The 5751-nt window shown below is 33.6% G+C and overlaps 1 protein-coding gene across 30 annotated transcripts in view; it reads left to right on the forward strand.

Moving 5' to 3' along the window:
* The window catches only part of Nrxn1 (neurexin 1), a 1104407-nt gene that overhangs the window by 478760 nt on the left and 619896 nt on the right, over positions 1-5751 (forward strand). Inside the window, exons 1-2 of one of the 30 annotated variants that reach the window (XM_031356581.1) lie at positions 1201-1206; positions 5181-5183. The exons of the other annotated variants lie outside the window; for them this stretch is intronic. The gene's annotated coding sequence lies outside the window, so the exon portion shown is untranslated. Of the gene's footprint in view, positions 1-1200; positions 1207-5180; positions 5184-5751 lie in introns of those variants that run through there. 30 annotated transcript variants of the gene reach the window in all.

Genomic DNA, 5751 nt, shown 5'->3' on the forward strand with positions numbered 1-5751 from the left:
AGAGAGAGAGAGAGAGAGAGAGAGAGAGACCAAGACAGAGACAGAGACAGAGACAGAGAAGGGAGAAAAGGAGGGAGAGGTGGAAGGACAGAGACAGAGACATAGAGTCAGAGTCAGTGCAGGTCCTTGTAAAATTACAGGTTAATGCTAAGTCTCTTTCTCTATGGTTCTCTGTCTTCATTTCTTAAGATCAAGTCTCACACTAAACATAGAACTCAGCAACTGTGTAAACCCACTAGTTCTTAGTGACCAAGATAGAGAGATCCAAGTCCAGGTATAGAGACCATAAGCATTTACTGCAGTGCCCAGATATTCTGTGCATGCTGGAGACCCACACTCAGGTCCCTCACACTTGGCTTGCAAGCATTTCACTCACTGAGCAATCTCCCCCACCTCAGAAATGGATTTTAATACACCCATGGTCTCTGCTTTGCTTGTTTTCATTTTTTTTCTGTTTGTGCTCTGTTTTGGTCTCTTTTCCCTCCCTGCTCCTTCTTCCTTCCTCCAGCTTATCCCTTCCTTTCTATGCCTCATTGTGGCTTTCTCTTGTTCCCCTTCTTGTTTTTGTACAAGAATAAAAGTCATTGGGGTTAAAACAATTACTTTAGTAGGCAAAACTTTCAACTCCTTTTAGCTTTTTTAAGTGATTTATCAAAGGTACCTAAACAACAAAATTGCACAAGACATTAATGTGGATGAAATGTCAAGGGTGGAAGTTCAAAGTCTTTTTACAACACAAAACCCAGGTCCTGGAGACAAAGAAATCTTGAGCCAAGTATTTAACCTCACTTTCAACTTGGGGAGAGATAAGCAACATTTTGAACAGTATTGTTATTGGAAAATGTACTTTGATGGATGTCTGAGGTGGATAATAAGATCTTTGTATTATTATTTTATTACCAGAATGAAAAGATCAACTGGATATTAGTTATTGCCAATTTTTCTATGTAGATAAAAATGGAAAGCAATAAAAGAAAGTAAAATGTCAACCAGAGGCACTTAAGCCATTTTAGATTGCTGCGATCAAGCTGCCACTTGGAGAGCAACTTAAAAATAGAGGAGCATATTCTGCAGTATAGCACAGATGAGAAGCAGCAAATATGCAGCTCTGAGCTGCATGGTCTCTGCAGAGCAGAAAACTTTACATGGAGGTTTTTGCTCATTGTCCCAGTGTTGGAGGTAGTTTAATAGAGTTTATCTGTAATTGTCACTGAACAACTGATGTTGCTTAGCGCATAGCATAGATGACATTGATGAGAAAGCAGATGAAAGGAAAAGTGTAGAATATTTGTTATTGTTGTATGTATGTGCAAAAGAAAGAAAGATAAGAAATTGTTTGATAAATTATTTTTAACTGGGCTTTAACAGTAATTGAATATAACACATAGAAGAAAAATACGTTTTTAACTGAAAACAATCAGGTAAGACATACAGTCTAGACAGCTCTCAAACCTTGAGTGGAATCTGAAGGAAGCCTACTTGAATCATCTACACATTTAAATTTGAGGGGAGTACAATGAAGAATATATAGCCTTCTCTGAGTATTTACATGACTGTATAGGTAGATAGTGCTATCCATAGGTGAGCAATTGAAAACTTTGTACTAATGTGAAAGCCAATCTCATTGTTGTCCTAATCTACTAGAAAGCCACAATGCTCTAACATGCTTGAAAAGACTTTGGGGCAGTTAGAACCCTTCTTAAACCAGGTAAGACAGAGTTGCTGATTAGTGCTGAATGGATTCAAATTCTCTTTTACTGTTGAGCTTTTAATGTTGTTACCATTGGTCTAGGCCAACTTGCCAGAAAAATCTATAAAGTTTCTGAAGAACCAATTCTGACTTTGATCTATCTTTTTTTCTATAAGATGGGAGTTTTCCTTTTTACAACCAAGTGCCCTCAAATGGTTGCATTGTGTATTTTATTCATTGAAAGAACCATTCCTTGAACATCTGTAAACATCGCTTTAGGTATCTCATTGAGATGTTTGTTTAGAGTTTCTTTAGGTTTAAAGGAAGTTGTGCTACTTCTTTTCTTTGTTGCTACAATGGGAATAGTTGCTCTTTTTATATCTGTACTTAAAATGATTCAGTTTCATAAGCAGCTAATTTCTATAAGATGAAAAGACAAAACAAAACAAAAAAACCCCAAAACAAAAACAAATACCTAGTGTTTGAAAATTTGTATTTAAAACAGCATCTAATATCCAGGAGACATATATACATAAAAGTAATCCCAAAATGTCCATCAAATTACTCCTTTAACAACTAGCATTGTCAGCTTTATGCACATAAATTAATGACTTGTACCTTAGCAGATATTCACCTAACAATATGAAAGTAAATATCATGATCATAAAGTTTAATGAATATAAAATCAATAAACACAAACCATATTTGGTCAGTCTTAGCGATGAAGTTTTATTACTAGGATAATATGAATTGATAGAATTTGAGTTAATTTCAGTCATTACAGGCAGTTTTTTGAGGGGTGGGGGGATTGAATGGGGTTTAGCCACTCAAAGACTGTTAGAGTTCTGTTGCTTTAACTGTGGGGATTGCTACCTCCTTTTTCAATATTTTGTGATGATGATTAAGCTGTCTGTCCTTTTTGTCATCCTGGTGTCTTGGTCACTTCTCTCTTTTTTGCTGATTTTTTTTTCTGCTTCTCTTCAGCTCTAGCTTTTATGTCCTTGGTGGACTCCTGGTACCCTTCCCCTTGTCAATGTCTCCACTTATGGCTGGTTGTCTACTTCCTGCTTTTATTTTTCACATTGTTGCTCTTGCTCTGTTTACTATGTGTGCTGTGGGTCTAAACACTCCTAGGAAAATTGAGTGTGCTGCTTACTTCTTAGTATTTCATTAGACAGAGCTCTCCATTACAGCCTCACGAGCTAAGGAGTAGTTAGCCTTGAAGAATGCCACTCTTGATCTAATCTACTGGCTTGAAAACATAGTACAGCATACACTACCTTCAAAGCAGACACTGGGACTGCTGGAGTTCCACAAATGCTAATGCTATGAGCTGCACAACTAGAAAAATTTCATTTGTGGCCATTAAATGGCTTGGAAGTTGGTAATCTCTTTACTATATCACTGTCAAGTAAATCAAGTGGAAAATGTTATTTAAATAAGAAGGAGGAAAAAAAAAATAAGAAGGAGGGCAGGTACCAGAATTGACCAATATTTTTAAACTTATCAACAAAGGCAAAGAGCAAGATAGCTATGTAATATATTGGAAATATAATGTTTGAAAATAATAAATGTTAAAATACTCAAATTATTATAATTTTATTTATATCAATTGTACTCTTTTGTTAATTATTCCAATGTAATTTTGAATCACTACTAACTTTGACTTAAACAATCTTTGACTGAAATACAGACTTATAATATTTGATGGATAACATAGAACTATTGAAACCAATGGAATTTCAAACTCTATTGATTACATATGTATATACATATAAACTTGCTTTAGAATTGTACAACATAGCCATGTCTGTTTGCACATATTCATAATCTTCTGTTTTTTTAGAAGTAGAAACAAGAGGACTAGGAATTCTAAGCTATTTTTATGTACATAGCAAGTTTAAAGTCTATGGTTTATGAGAGACATGAAAAAATATAGAAAAGTGGGAAGAAGGGAAGTAAGGAAGAGAACTAAAGAAAGCATGAAGGTAAGAGGGAGAGCTATGTATAATAATATCAGAATTATAAATATGCTTAAAATTTACATGAGAATGATATAAGGAACTAGTGAAATTTGTACATGAATAATGAGATACACAACTAGAATCAGAAAATTTCCAATAAAAATACTCATTCAATATTATTCAATATAAATAATTTTGAATAATTGTACATATAAGTGCCCAGAAATTAGGATATATATCCATATAAAAAAGGGTAAAGTAGGTTATTTATGTAAAAATAAAATAACACCAAACCCAACTGACACCTGCAAGTAACAAATTCCTATTCTGTATTTTACAAGTTATAAAAGTTCTTTTCAAATGAAATAACTTGATTTGATTATTGAAACTCTTTGAGAATATAAGTTTATTCACCTTGTAAATAGTGTAGATACAGACAGACTAATAGCTAAACCATGAAAGTGAGTATAATAACATAAAACTATAAAATAATTTTAATAACTACATATATGAATTCTGAACAGAAGTCCAGAGATGATGAATTTTGATGTATTTAAATAGATCCTGTTTATATAAACCCAACTATTTTATTTCTAAAAATTTAACATAGTAAATCAGCTCAAAAATTCCATACTTCAAAGAGTGCTTTGAGAGTTCTTTAAACTATATAATCTACTAAGTAAAATTATTTCAGCCAATAGGTGTAAAAAATAACAATCCTCTAGCTGCTCATAGAAGATGTCCATTATAGTAGATTCTTGTGTTCTATTCCAGTAATAGAGAGAGAGAATGAGGGAAAGACAGGCAGGCAGACAGACAAACAGAAAAATACAGGGAGATACACAGAGATAAAGAGAGGGAGAGAGTGCTTTTCTAAAATTGCTGGAAATGTGTTTCCTGTTGTGAGGTGCTAGGGACTTTAACTTCTTGCTTTTGTTTATCATGTTCACTTTCTAATTTCATGTATTGATTTTTTTCTTTACCTTTTAATTTGAGCATAATCAAAAGTAAAGGTATATATCCTGTTAAATATAATTAAAACCAGTTCTTAGTATTCTTTAGCATGATTTTGCCTACATAAATAATATATCCATACACATTTTAAATTTACTGACACACAACATTCTCTTCTGTTTTAGTCTTTAAAATAACCAGATTAAGTATCTTTTTTGAAAATGTATTTTATTTTTAATTATGTGTATTTGTGTGTCTGTGTGTAGATATGTGAGCATATGAGTGCAGGTGCCCAAACATTTCAGAAGCAGGTGTCAGATACTCAAAAGTTGAAGTAACAGGCAATTGTGAGCTGTTCTTTGGGGATATTGGGAACTGATAGGTCATCTGTAAGAGTAGTACATACTCTTAACTGATGAACCATCTCTGTAGTCCATAATATATGTTTTTTATGCAGATAAGCAATGCATTGTAAACAATTGTAGTTAAATGACTTAGAATTTCTTGAAAATTCATTTGTTATTTCTCTCATTTTATGGCAAAATGACTTAAAGAAATTCTAGAACACTAAGCCAGTTGGTCATACTCAGAGAAGACACACAAAACCAGATTCTATCACGGTGGATCAGTATCACAGTTCTCTCAAATGATTTTAAGGAAGAAAACAAACTAGTAGATTCACATATGAGATGCTTCTAGATGTTTCTAGATAGTGTACATTGTCTCTGCCCATGGCCTTCTCCGGAGGAACATCAGCCAGGAACCAGTGCTGGGAGTGAGCCTTGGAAGCGTTTCTATAGTATTCCCCCCATCAACCCACACTAATTGAGAGAAAGATTTTTCTTTCTAGCAGTCATTGCAACTGGCTGGCTCATCACTCTGCAGGATAGCTTCTTGAATGTAAGGTAAGCTGTTCACATCAGAAGATTCTGATCTAAAGACAATTTTAACTAAAGAAGCAATTACAATATTTTTTCAAAACAAATTGTTAAATGGAATAACAGCACTAAAGTTAGAGAGTAGATCTTAGATAATAGTTAAGTTCAAGGTAATTAAAGAAATTGTCACTCTCTTTTATTGTGCATTGAAATCCAAGTAAAGAAGGATTTCACTCATTGTAAAATATTTCTCTCTCTCTCTCTC

Source organism: Mastomys coucha, unplaced genomic scaffold (genome assembly GCF_008632895.1).
Source record: "Mastomys coucha isolate ucsf_1 unplaced genomic scaffold, UCSF_Mcou_1 pScaffold6, whole genome shotgun sequence".
Taxonomy (NCBI): domain Eukaryota; kingdom Metazoa; phylum Chordata; class Mammalia; order Rodentia; family Muridae; genus Mastomys; species Mastomys coucha.